General features: G+C 29.3%; 1 protein-coding gene across 3 annotated transcripts in view; it reads right to left on the bottom strand.

Moving 5' to 3' along the window:
• The window catches only part of LOC132943924 (prolyl endopeptidase FAP-like), a 282,440-nt gene that overhangs the window by 213,261 nt on the left and 53,417 nt on the right, over positions 1 to 15,762 (bottom strand). Inside the window, exon 1 of one of the 3 annotated variants that reach the window (XM_061013090.1) lies at positions 134 to 501. The exons of 1 other annotated variant lie outside the window; for it this stretch is intronic. The gene's annotated coding sequence lies outside the window, so the exon portion shown is untranslated. Of the gene's footprint in view, positions 1 to 133; positions 502 to 15,762 lie in introns of those variants that run through there. One more of the 3 variants, XM_061013091.1, reaches the window with a different exon arrangement.

Raw genomic sequence — 15,762 nt, 5'->3', positions numbered from 1 at the left:
CACCATCGGCGTGATATTATCGCTACTAATTATGATGTAGCTCTGACCGTTTGGGATACATCGAGCCCGCCGTCGGGTACAATAATATTTTTACACTATAATATTATATTTGACTATAATTGTGTGTACCTACCTACAACGGGAAACGACGGTTCGAACAAGACTGTATCGTCGGACGACACCGGTGCGGTATATGACCACGTCGAATACAAAATATTACAGGAGGTAACCTATACGATTGTCATTAATGCGAGACCATAATATGGAAAACGACGTATGGGTAGACGACCAAAATGCGTCCGATCCACAGACACCGGAGGGGGTGGGGACGCTAAAATTTCATCGGAGGAAAACAAACGGAAACGACCGAAAACGCGCGCACGACGATGACGACGACGACGACGAGACTCCGACGGTGACGGCGCGCCGCGGTGACGTCACGACGACGAACGGTGCACGCACGTCTGACTGTCGCGAAAAGTCCGTACGAACTGGCTGGTCGGCCCTCTCCGGCGGTCCCGACCACGACAACGTGTAGGCGCCACACACAAATTCTCCGACTATACCGTCGGCCGGCGGCGGCGTGATCCGAGACGGTCTCGACCGTGGGACGAGGGTGTTTGTGGGTGGAGGTGCAGGCGGTGAGGTCAGACGAAGGGGTGCAAGGGGCGATGGGGGTTGGTTGGCGGATAGAGGTTTGAAGAGGAGGACCCGCCGCCACACGACACGTTTTTAAAATTTATGACACTTTCGTCCATTGTGCGCCCGACCCGACCCCCGACCCGTTCTGCCACGCAATCTGCCCTCCCGACCACCGACTTCTGGGAGCTGTGTATTAACATGTCCGCGTGCCAGGAGTGCCGCCCCCCCCCCCCCCCGAATTCCCGAATTCGGAGAGTGGGTCCCCCCGCGTCTCTCCGGAACGAAATAACGTTTTTGTCTTTTTTTTTTTTGCGAGTTGTTATTATTTATTTTTGAAAATCTGACGGTGTTTTCCGGACGTCGACCGAAAAAAAAATTATAATATATACAAAAAAAGCCACCACGGTAGATTATAATGACGCTGTATTTTATGGAGATAATAAACTCTTATCGCGCGCCTCGTAAATATAGGCCGCACGATCGCCAATAATGGATGAAAAAATAAAAAAAATACCGGGAAACAATAGGGACTATATTGTTTTATTATAATATAGCGACGACAGACGTAGAACAAGCGAAGCACGCGACGGACAGACGATAAAATCTCCTCCGATTTGTCATATAATACTATGGTTTTCACGCTTTCCGACCCCTTGAAGCGTGAAAATCCCCTAAGCGTTGTACGATTATTTTTATAATACTCGATTATTGCAAAGCACATATTATTAATATTTTAATTGTTATTATCGTATGGTTGATACAAGCAATAAAGTACGAAAAAAAAAACTTCACTATACGTCGTAATTCGTTTTTTGGTGAAAACGTAATTAAAAAACTATATAAGTATATATATATATAAGTACCTATTATACCTACGGACGAAAAAATTCGAATTATTAATATTGAAAAAAATCAACATTTTTCTAAAGTATTAATTAACACTGCACTGTTACAATAACACAGAGTATACAATAGGAGTAATTTTACACATAAGAGATATTATTATGTTGATACCATAAAACCACCATACAACAAAAGACAACACCATGTTAATTATAAATTACACGCTACAATGGAATAACTTCAAGTTTACATTGAATTATTGTTCCATAACGTATTATATAGATTTGGCTTTGGTAAACATAATTAACACACTATGTTATGGTACGCTAATTAACTATTAATTATTATTATTTTATTTTTTTAGTCAATTATTACTATAGGTACACCCATCACACGCGTACATTATAATGTATAATATACACGTGTACCTATATTAAAATAATTTTATTAAGTCAACATTTTGATTCTGATTTTCGAAAATACTGTTATTAAAGGTGACAAATAAAAACTTAAAATTTAATAATCTTGTTTTTTTTTTTTATTTATTAAAGAAGAAAGCCTCGATGACGGGACCATTGGCTTGAAATAATAATGAATTGTATTATGTTGTTCAATTTCATAATATAATTCTATCAAAATAAATCAACAATTAATGAATTTTTTGATTTTTTTAACATACATTTAAATATTAGAACTATGTAAAATATCTGCATGAGTAGGTAATAGGTATAGTATTTGTTGATTCTATCCAAATCTTAACAATTACATGGAGATTTAAAATCGTTTATCCACGACTTTTGAAGTTGAACGATCAGTTTTGTGAGGTCTTTCCATCCAAGTTTTTAACAGTTACGGGGAGATTTAAAAATATTCATCTAAAACTTTTCCGCTTACGGTGCCAATGTCGACTCTGGGAAAATTTTGACTAAAAAAAAAGAGATATTTTACTCAGTTACACACAAATGATTATTATTATGTTTTCATTTGTTATTATTTTTTTTTTGCCCACATAAATATATTTACTTTTTAAAATAATTATTTTTTTTATTAAAAATTTTCCAGGGGTATTTAGATCTGGCATCGTAAGCGCAACATTTGTGGATAAACAATTTTAAATCTCCCTGTAATTGTTAAAACTTGGATAGAACCGACAAATACTACCTACTTGCATGAATACATTCACGTAGATAAATAGTTATTTTACTAATTTAACTTGAAATGTTTTTAAATTATATTTTTTTATCCCCTGATGTATTCCCTGCTTTGAACTTTGGTATACAACTATAACAAGGTCTAGTTATAGCGGTATAATATTTTTAGTACTGATTTACATATTTATGACAATTTTTAGTACCAAATATAATATAACATGCCAAGTCAATAAAATTTAATTCCACGAATTAAATTACAATTTTAATGAGTAGCAATAATTGTCAATTGTTCTGAATGTATGTACAAGAATCACACTAGAGTATCGTCTTATCCCAGTAAACAATGTTAATGTCTGTAACGATTGAAATAGTATTATAATTTATAAATTATCACTAATGAATTATTTACCCACCCAATGATTAATATAGATACCTACCCTTACTGTTTTTTTTTTACTGCAAAATAAAACTGAAATTATACAAGCATTGTACACAAATTATATGCACTTCGATTTATCAATAATGATTATTATTAAAATTATTACAATATGAATTCATCAATACGTAGCATTATAGATAAAACAAGATAACAATATACTTACTTTTATTAAACATATAAAAAAAATTATTTAAATTAACATAATTTTACTAAAATGTATGCACTTGAAAACCATGTATGTTTAAATTGTATTCAAATCTCTCTAACGCAACTAAAATGCAAAAGTTTATAATATTATAAAACAGCTACTGATAAATTTAAATATTCAAACAAGGTAATAATACAATAATGATGAACGTGTGAATCGTGCATCGTAAAATAATTATAACATGACCGAAAATATTATAATTATTATAATAATTAGGTAGGTATTCACAATATCTAGACATTTTGGAAATTAAGTTATATATAACAATTTATCAAACTTTAAAATTAATCAACTACCATTATAGCGTTATTCTCTGAATATATTACCCACAATATTTGTAGAATGCTATATATTATATTATTCAGATAGTAGTACCTATACAAAAAATAATCGTGATCACAACTGTTTTTTAAATGCAATTGTTTCTTAACCCTTATTAATAATCCCCTTATTATCGTTGCAACAATAGAGTTCTCGAATAAGCTGAAATGGTAGGTACCTACCTATATTTGCTGGTCCATGTAACTAACGTTTATTAATGTTACCACTTACCGTATACTATCAAATTATACAAACAAAGGAAACGGGAGTATGAAATTGTTTATCGTAAACCTACGAGTAAGTCAATGGGATTACATTAAAATCTAAACAGTACTATTAGTTGGTAACAAAATCATTTGTTATATTTACAGTAAGGAATAATTAATGAGAATGGTGGATGTAATACCTCAAACAGTTTAATCAAAATTCTAACTCATCTCTCTAAGCATCTGTTGTTCATTATCATCATATACCTATTATAATATGCGTTCATAATTAAATATTAATTACGAAATTGGGGATTTTGTATTTTGTTCTTACTAAAAAAATAGTTTACTTAAAAAATGTATTGATTTTATTTCCGAACTACATTGTTCATCTTACTTTATGACTTCAACAAAACTACTTAGTGCTAGTATTGTGTTATAATATTATATTATGCTGAAAAAAATCATCCACATTTTTACTTTTTAGTTAAGGGATTAAGGTGATTCAGCCTCGACAGTATCATACATAGTTTAGTATCATTGTCGACTTTCACTGCAAACACTCCGTCATTTGTGTCACCAACGTGAAAAAAAATAAAAATAACAAAAACTTATATGTAAATCACAGTCAACCTCGGTAGGTAACCAATAACTCTAACTTGACTGGAAATAATCTCTCATTGTCGTGTCTTTCTCTCTCGAGACGATGAACAAAAAAACCCTCCTAAGACATCGGTATCGCTGAATCAATTCTCCCAGTTCCCGGTGGATGTAGACAGTTTAGATAATTCAATTTCTGACGTTAATCAAGATCGGTAGAGAGAATTGTGCATTACACCTCAGTCGTTTTATGAAAAAAAAAACACCTTCCTCACTGCACACGGGTTAAATCGAATACGCATGAAAAGCCACATCGTCGTATCTTACAGTTCTCGTGTATTGTCACGAACAATACGAGAAACGTGTGACTTACATCAGTGGGATCGATGGCCATTTCCGTGTGGACGGTATTTACCTACCAGCGTCGAGAAGATATTGTCCATTAATTTCCCGTGATGAATCTGAAATCTACATCAGCAAAAAACCATGCAGGATGTTGACTCCATGTGTCTAAGGTCTGTATAGGTGCTACGCGTTTCGGACAAAGCGTCTCCGAAACTTTCTTATGTTCTGTTGTGAAAAAACCACGACGCATTTGAACTCAATTCCCTCCCCGTCCCTCCATTTCCTATGAAAATAAATGATTTATATTCCCCCGTCTCAATCACTCTCTCTCTATTTCTCTCTCCCTCTCTCTCTTTCTCTCCTCTCACACACAAACTATTTCTCTTCCTCCCAACCATCATAGGTAGTAGCGTATAAATAAAAATTAAAATAAAAACATAGCAATGTGCCAATATGCAATAGGTTTGCTTATATATACAAATATTTGATTAATTCATTTTTTTAACACTTTGTTTTTCTTTTTACTGAACTATTTTTAATGTAACATTTAAAATTCTATTTGTTTAGGTTTTTTATATATAAATTAAATAAATTCAAATTGTATATTTTAATAATCAAAATAAAACTACAGTAAATAAATTTATTATTTTTTTAATATAAATATATTTTTTTTAAATAAATTAATTTGACTCATAAATACGTTTTTTTTTAAATTTTAAAAGATTAACACTTAAAGTAATTTATCTTTTTTGAGTAAGTAAACCTTTCTCATTTATTATTATTTAACTCTTCGCCGTAATTAATTTACTTAAACAGCCGAAGTTTTTTAATTAACTATTTAATTTTTAATGTTTTTAACACGCAAACTATTAAGAATTATATAATAGGTAGCCGTACACAAAATACTTATAAAAAATCAAATGTATGATGGAAAAAATGTAAATACTGAAAAATCGTGTTTAATAGTAATTGCAGGTTGAAATAGCAATAATAATCATCGTATAATACACAGATTAAAGAAAATATTTTTTTTTTATAACCCAAAAAAACATTTATAAAAGAAATAAGTGACTGTGGATATAATTTATATGAGATTTATATGGTTCTATTCGACTGAAACTTTAGACACACATCTAAGCAAATGATAAATGAATTTAAACCAAATCAATGGTTTATGATCCGTATAAGCGCAACGTCTGAACAAGACTAGTTAATAAAAATAAATGATAAAAGAAAATATTACGAAAAAAAAATAAAACTTTCCAAATGTAAAATAATCATAATCATAAAAATGTATTCACATAAAATGTTCCCCGGAGTAAACCACAAAAACATAAACGTGTTTTTAATACCCTCTACGGTACATGTCGTGTTTTATCTTTCATACTATGGAGTTAAAAAATAAAAACATAATTATATTATGTCTCAATGATTTAATTCTGCATTTTTACACTAGGACAAAGCCAAATGTATCTAAAAATGAAAAACTCCTGCGTTGAGAACTTGATAAAATGTTTAGTTTTTTTTATTTGGAAACCCAGAAGCAGAATGAAAAACTGTGTACATTTAAAAATGATTTAAATTCGTTTGTTTAATGCTGTAAGAAGTACAATGGTTACTATTTCTTTGAGAGATGCTTTCATGTTGAATCCCATTCACTTCTAAAATAAATGTGAACAGATAAATTATTGTGTTTCACTAGCTGATTTTAAACTAGTTAAACAGTTTTCTTTCATCCCAACAATGTTGGGCTTTCAAATATGGACCGAATGATGAAATATTTATTATTCCCGACTTTTATATTTATAAATAAACTGATTATTTAACGTTATTGAATAGTTATTATAAAGTAATATAAATATAAATAATATATAACAAATATAATCTAATAATATTATAGACATTAAGAGACACCTGTATCTTGAGTTTCTAAAAACAAATAAAATTATTTAAACGTGAACCTATACTTGTTACAATATAGGTATAAATTATTACAGTTTGTTTACAGAAGTTTCACCAAGCATGCTCAACACAGTTTTTTCCTTTAATGACGATCAGATGAAATATAATTCTCATTTATGAAGTTTTTAAATATTATACTTTTAGAATAAATTTTAATTTTTTTGAGATTTTTCGTACTACCTAAATAATATACAAATTTCTGTTTTTCAAATTAAATTCTGCCTTTTTGACAGTAAAATATTTAGTGGTAAATTTCGTAAAACATTTTTATGTGCCTAACCCAAAATTCACACGATCAGCAATTAAAAATATGGTCTCTGGGCTATTTAAATATTGTAAAAATCAAATTTTGAATAACTTTTTTATTTTATCCTTCATTATCGAAAAGCAATGGGATGAGCATTCTTGGTGTATCGCCCTGTACATTATTATATCGGTGGTCAATCATTAGGTCAGGTTAGGTTTCCCGATTAAATATAACTCAATTCGCGTTGGCGCATTCATCATTATTTCGCCCGAAACAACGATGAACCCTACGCCGTCAAAGTGGATTTACGGTCACTAGTGTGGAGGCGAGTGTTGAAATGGGTGACTCGTCAAACAGCCACCAGATGATAATAAAGATGGCCCGGAATCGGACGGACGATTCGATCAATCCATCGCCAATAAGACTGTACGCTTAAAGTCGGCGGTAAGCCTATGGGCGTGTGGCGGATTCGCGTCTGTGGTCTGTCTCGCGTCAAAGTAAAAATTAAAACACGTCATGGTCTTTGGCAAGACACACACCAAGGTAAGAACGACGCATAGCTTCCGTGGAAAATCCATTTGCAAACGACACGGGCCGGACAGTTTAATTGGAAATCCGCCTCACCGTCCAAATTATTATGCAAAGTATATAGCAGCATTAATTTTCCACGCCTTTTACCCACTCCTCCCCTCGGTCGTCCACTATACACATACACACACACAGTACTCCGAATAAGTCGAATGACTCATTTTTAAATAGACGATTTAACGGACGGTTATGATAATATATGTATATCATTTTCTGACTAACAGCTTAACGCCGTGCACGTTATATTATATTTACCAAGTCAAAGTTCGACCGTGATCAGTATCTGACGTCCACGCACATAATTTTACTACTAACGTCTGTACAGTTATAAAACCGTTTAAATAATGTATACATTGAAACTTATTTAATTATATGTACAAACAATTCCGCCGTGAATATCGAGTGTAAGAATTTTTTTTTAAAAATCAGTATCCATTATAATATATTTTCTTTTAACTCGACACGATTATAATAGAATAATTAGGCACAAAGATTTTTAAATTGTATTGAAATAGTTTAATCGCCAAATTATAATGACGTGAAATATAAATTGTGGACGCAAGGTAATTTAAAAATAGCTATTAAGACTCGAAACGGGGTCAGTTATCAATGGAATAAGAATTTCCATAATCGCATTGGCTGTAATAATTTTCTAGTTATTTTCGAGTACTAGACCGTGATGAACAGATATTTTCCTAGGATGCATTTATAGACACGCATAATAAATGTATCGCTAAATAACATATATATATATATCATCATGTTCTGTTTTATTCATATGAATAATGACATTTTCTGACCAACAACGAGTATCTCAATGTCATTCGTGTGCCTGAAATTCGACTCAAATACTATATGCCAAGGCCATTAGGTGGATGAAACACCATCGTGTCAAGTTTAAAGTATATGTACCTGGATATCATATAAGTGGTCCACCAAATAACTATGCCATGGTTCAACAGTTAATGTACTGCACTTAGCAGTCACCTGCAGTACAATATAGTGTAATATCATTGCCTACTATATAGTTGGCGGATATATATGCATTTGCATATTATGTTATTTGGTTGGATCATATTAAATGCTATGTAAGGACAAAATTCGTTTCATAGCGTTGTGAATGGAAATACAAGTGTTTAGTGAATAATTTTGCATATTTTGACATTTTTTAACTTTTAGTGCACAATAATAATATGTGACGTTCAAATTGTATTTATTAAATACCTACATATTTTGGTGGATTGGTTCCAAACAATTATTTTGGCAGATAATTTAAATTATTTATATAAATATTATATATAGTTTTTAATTTTAGCCACAATGGTTTTTTTTTTTTAATATATGATACTTTTATTATAACTTTTGTCAAAATTTACATATTTAGATTATATTTAAAATAATATTTGTGGAATTTTGGTGCATACCTAATAAACACATTATTTTTTAAATATTTATCGAAGTTTATCATGGTATATTATAAATCCAATCTCAACTCAAGTCCATAATTTATGATTAATAAAACTGATTCAATATCGTTAAAATTAAATTTTAATATCAATAATATTATTTTTAAAGACAAGTATTAATATTATAAACATAAAAGCAATGTTTTCCAGAAATAATTAGTTAGAGTCTTAAGTTGGAATTAATATTTAAATGATGAATACTTTATTGATGATTACATTAATAAATAGAGGCTTGAGTTCATTTGTAAATGTCTATTTGAATAAAATCATTTTAAAACGATTATCCGTAAAGTGTAATTCTTATTTAAGTATTTAATATTTAAATTTAAGCAAAGAGGTTAAAAATATATACAATTTTCATTCAACGTTGAGCATTATAATGGATTAAGGACATACATTTGCATATTTTTATATTTTATTCAACTACAAAAAAATATAGTGAAATACAGGAATAATTGGAGGGCCACTAGGCAGGTTTTTTTTAATTTGAGAACAATGATAATTTATTGCATTTGAAAAACTAGTCTGAACTATAATGCAAAAGTGGTTAAGTTTTAATAAAAGTAGATGCTTGATTTCGTGAAAGGTTTCTATCGAATTTTATTAAAAAACAGAAATTATTAACTATTTGAAGCGCGTGTTCAACGCTCAACTTTCAAATCATTGATGAAACTGAAATTGTTGTGTGTATATGCTCCCTTTAAAACATTTCAAACAAATAAGAAACGAGTGAAAAATAAATGATTGCAAAATCAAAAATACTTCACTCAGCTTAAAATCGAGAAAAACTGTAAGTATGAAATAATTAATATAATCCATAAAAAACAATTACGTGTTTAACCGTCATAAATACTGACGACAACAAGTCAATTCTAGTCTACCTACATCTGAACATTGTATTATCTCATAGGTATACAGTTGCCAAACTCTAATTGCTATTTATTTTTTTGTATTATAAAAAACTCGCATAGAATATTCAAAGGTCTTAGATGTTTAAATGTGGCAGATTGACAAAAACGTTTATCCAACGTCGGCTTAAAAATAAAATGACACACTCAATTTTTAGATATAAACTTGCTCTAAATATAACTCAAGTACAACATAGCTTTAAACATCTCTATACATTAATAGGTATTAACGGCATTATAATATTAAATCTAATCGCTGTTTCCTTTTAGTTACCTACAAAATTAACACGACCAACAGCTAATTATTATTTAAGCAATAACAATAAAACGTATTATTATAAATTATAATAATACGAACTAACGTTGCATTACTGTCATTTATAATATAATACTATAGCTGTTCTAAAACTATGAACTCCTATCGAATATTCTCGACATATACTATTTTACGTACAGAAGTATTTATTAATATAATATGACCATAACAATTACATTAATTATCTACCCAAAGTTTAGGCGGTTGTTATAAACTTTTCACTTACAGAACTAAGGTGCGCAAGTCGTTGACACTTATTTATTCGCGGGTTTACAAATTATACCTTAGTACTGTCTAATTTCTACTAAAACACACATACTTATTGTACTATACATTCGAAAAAGTTTGTAATTATATTTATAATGAATGCGTGTGACTTGTGTAAGAACATCGTCTCGTCGAATCAATCATTTACACTACCAACAGGTTTGAATAAACACTCTGGAATACTTCTACGAACTGCACAAATTTTTAGTTGACAATATATTTTAAAATACATATTTTATCATTTCAGCAAAAGATGTATCATTCTTAGTGTTTTGTAATAAAAAAAAAAGAAAGTTATAAATATTTAATATAAGTATATGACTATTATATCTGAAGGTTTGACATCTTTAAAAAATGTTTGAGACTCTATGACTCATAAATGATGCCTTAGGTACAGCTTAACAGCACAAATACTTAGTATCCATACGCAAAGTTTAATGGTATAGTAATAGTTATACATTATTACTTGTATTTACTTAACGATATTTGATAACCGCATTAAAATAATTCTATTCTATTTTTTTTGTGCGTACAAATATACAATATTTCTGTAAGACACGTCATACTATGCAAGTATAAATAATAAATATAATATAATAATAATGTGATTATGAACTTAACATATGATCGTTTAAAATAACATTGTGTTTAGGATTTTATTTAAAAAAATATATTATACCGCACGTAAATAATTAAAATAGTGTTATTATTCACTAGTGCTCATATCCAATCACAACTATTATATTTTGATGAATCAAAATAAATAAATAAATTATTGGTTACATTTTAATGCAATATTTTCGTGAGTAAGTTATTTTTGTTTTTCACATTAACTGCATATTATTGTTTGAGCAAGTACACTTGATATACCACTTTTGCTAATTCCTAACAGGTAACAGTTTTAAGTACATTTTTTTCGTAGTTTTTATTTTAAACTTACAAAATGTATACCTACCTAGTTCTATAAATATAAAATTTAAATTACAAACATCATATTATTATCTAATAAAAAGATTATAGTTAACAAAATTTCAAGTCAAAAAATGAAAGACTCGAAATGACTTTACTCTATGTAATTACAAAGAATAATATAATTTAATTTATTTTTTTACTCTGACTTTAACAAAAATATGTATCTTTTATAATGTAAAAACTAATCAACTGAAAATATTTATATACAATTGCGTAATTGATAAAAAAAAAAATGATAATCAATATACATTTAAAGTTAGTATAAAAAACACATCATCAAACCTCGAATAAAATAAAATAAATCATATTCAATTGTTGCAATGAAACGACGTATCTATATATTTTTTTTTACCAATAACAATAAAATACGCTTGAATTTTATTGTTGTTGCATTGGACTTTAAATTGAAAAATAACATTTTACTTGGTACAATGCACATTTTACATCATAAGTTCATAAAAAAGGAGACTTAGATAAATGTTAAGGAAGTATTGCAATATTATGATTATTTTTCGGCAAAGAAAATGATACCAAACATAAAATAAAATATAAAAAATAGCTTAAAATAAATGTATAATATAGTTTTTAGCAGGTAAATAAATATTGATTTCAGTTTATATATTCAGTAATATAATATTACAATGTTTGTAGAAATAAAAAAAATAAAATGAAAAGTGTGTTTTAGATTATTTTTTGAACAAATATAATGTCAAAATACATCTACTAACCTATTTAAATGAACAATTTGATAAACTTTTATATTTATAAAAATAGAAAAAGGTAATATAATTATAAATATTTAGTTACAATGTAAATAATTATAATAATAAAAAATTATAACTGCGTGGAAAGGTTTGTGATCTGCATTATAGAGTGGATATTATACACGTAACAATATTTCGTATCTTTTAAATCTAAATGGTTTTATTTGTAATGTAAAAATATTCTACAGTTAGACATTTTTCAAATTTGTCTACAATATATTTTATATCCATTGTTCGATTTTACTAGCTACTTATATAAAAGTTTTAAAAAACATTGTGAACATTAATATTGGTCGGATATTATAATATGACTATGGCGTAAATTAGATAAATGTAAATTAAATACATATTATGTATTATACATTTACTCGACAAAATATCATATTATCAACAATCGCTACCGACATAGTAATATTATTATTTATTTTCTCATTCAAAATAGATATATAAGTAAAATATACAACATTATGGAAATTCCATCATTTATGACCTACCTATATGATTAGTTGAATTAAAAACATACAGTCACTTTAAGCTATTAATATTCGTCGTTCATCCTTCATAACAATATATGTATATCCGTGAGTTAATTTAAATTTTGGATCATAGTGCAATGCAATTTAAATTTAAAATAGATCACGTGCATGAATTTACTTATCGTTCGCTCTCGTACATCATTCCACAGATAACAACAACCCTGAAAACTATTATGATACAATACTTATTATGTAAAGTATAAACTAATACTATGGTTTCGAATACAATCCCTATTTTCGTCTTCGAACTTAAGATTTTATATCTGGATACAAATAACAAATAAATAATATTATAGGTTCCTATCTATAATAACACGTTCCGGTCATTCCGTGAACGTCGTAATATCCTGAAAAATAAAAATAATATTTTATGTCGATAGACAGACACTTAACATCCGCTTGATGTCGTTATCACTTCTTATGTACGCATAATATAATATTATCATTATGAGATACGGGTGGGAGGGGGTGTCCCACGACAATGGTGTAGCGAAATTGCCTATCCAATACGCCGTGTTACAATATTTGCATTATGATGGATAAAAATAAGTAAGTAATAACATACTTAGCATAATATTAAGGGTACGCATGTAACACAGTTATGGTACAAACGCCGGTATACTAATAAAGAAGTCGCGTAAAAAATCATGTACAGATAGTGAGCACGTAATACTCAGTCGTCGTGAAATTATGCGTTTTTTTATTCATGACGATTATAATACAATTATGAAACGGACACAATCAGTGGAACGGTGAAACAAAAACACGCAAAACTTGAGCCTCTTAGGTCCACCACACCTCTCTCGCTAAAAAAAAAAAACTGGGCCTTTACTGCACTCGGCGTACTTAAACGCAAAGCTGTAAATTAAACACACAGTCGACTTGAACACCAGCTTTTGTTTCTGATCATCTTTGGCCACGGCGTGTTTACGCGACCGTTGGAAAATAGCTTATAACTCTGTATGATATTATTGTCATTATTGCTACATGCGTCATAATATATAGCTCCCATGATGTGTGCCCCGTAGTATTTGTAAGTTCGATGCACACTTGTACGATGTTGACGATGAGATCCATACGGTAGTGCAAGACGGCGAAGGTTCAGCCGATTTTAGATTCTGAGTGAAACGATGAATGTATTGATTTTACAATGATGTGTGTTTTTTTTTTTATTTTTTTTTTTTTTTATTTTTTTTTTTATTTTTTTATTTTTGTGTCTGTGTACACGATAAGTAGTCGAAATAATGCTTCGATTTTCGACTTCAGTATCTTGTTCGATGGGAAAGTGAATATCGTTGGTGCATTGGGGAGGTCAAAATTTTAATTTCCCAGTAGTTTTCAAAAGCGATGTGAAAAACAAAAGAAAAATTAAGGAAAAACGGGAATTTTTACGCAAAATCGATTTTTAACAAAATCGATTTTGGTTATTGGTGTAACTCTAAAACAAATGACCGTAGATGCATGAAATTTTCACTGGTTGTTTATATTAGCATTTTCTATACACCATAAAATTTTCCAAATATTTTGACTCTTTTTGAGCTGTTTACAGCCATTGTCAGTTTTCAATTTTTTTAGTTTTTTTTTCTATAAATATCAATAAAATTTTATCTATTGAGTAAAAAAGCTTGAAAATTTAATAGAAGGCTCCTAGTTTATTGTTTCAAAGGCAGATGAAAAAAATTAAAAATCCTTAGTCACAGTTTTTAATTATAAGCATTTAAAGTTCAAATTTTGACAAAATACGGAAAAATCACGAAAAATAGCAAATTATTTTGATGAGAATTCATAAAAATTTTTCTTTTTAAATCTAAGATTTGAAAATGTAATATAAGATTACTCATAAGTTTGTCTACCTTTATCAAAAAAAAAATGTCTAGAAGAAACTTAAATTAAATTTTTATGAGCGTCTGAAATTTATATTTTTACAACATTTGATATTTACTCGATTTCTCATGTAACGATTTTTTTATTTTATTGTAATTAAAAAACGAATGACTGTAGATACTTGAACATTTCACTGAATGTTTATATTAGCATTTTCTATACACCATACAATTTTGAAAATATTTTGACTCTATTTGAGCTGTTTACGGACATTGTCAGTTTTCAATTTTTTTAGTTTTTTTTTCTATAAATATCAATAAATTTTTATTTGTTGGGTAAAAAAGCGTGAAAATTTAATATTAGACTCCTGATATATCGTTTTAATAGCAGTTGAAAAATATTAAAAATACATTTGCACAATTTTTTTTTATAAGCATTTAAAGTTCAAATTTTGACAACATTTATCAAATTTATAATTTATTAATTATTTTGTGGTTAAAAATTTATAAAATGTTTAACTTTTATGGCTAAGGATTGAAAATTTAAAACAAGGCTCCACGTAAATAGGTTATATATAAATTACTTTATTCACAATAATATCATCAAATATACTTGGTAAAATCATAGGCTGACTGACCGTTTTCGCTCAGAATCGTTTTTCTTATACAATGATATTATATCATTGAATTCAAATTTAACACCATCCATTACAGTGACCCACTTGTAACCTACTGTACAGCAGAGCGACATCCACTTATCCACCTTTTTTTATTTATGTTTTCACTCGTCGTCATCCTCTATAAGACAAACTGCGTGTGCACATGTCAATGAGCAGGTCGAATATGGCTTTCGTAGAACTTAACGATACTATATTATTATACGTCTAAAATTGCGCTATAAATATATATTATTCGTGATTTATATTTCTCACATTTATTGCACAAACAAACGTGTTTAGATATTATCAGATAAACAAACCTACCGACTAAACTATAAAAATTATTTTGATAAATACTTTTTCTTTGGTGTATCATCAATTTGACGATAATCATCTGTACGCTGCACACGTATTACACGATGTACATATTAATATCGTTGTATAAGTTACTACATAGACGTGTGTATTTCACACAAGAAATGATCCAGATAATCCATCA

This window comes from Metopolophium dirhodum, chromosome 4, assembly GCF_019925205.1.
Source record: "Metopolophium dirhodum isolate CAU chromosome 4, ASM1992520v1, whole genome shotgun sequence".
NCBI lineage: Eukaryota > Metazoa > Arthropoda > Insecta > Hemiptera > Aphididae > Metopolophium > Metopolophium dirhodum.
This window is presented reverse-complemented; position numbering and strand designations above follow the sequence as displayed.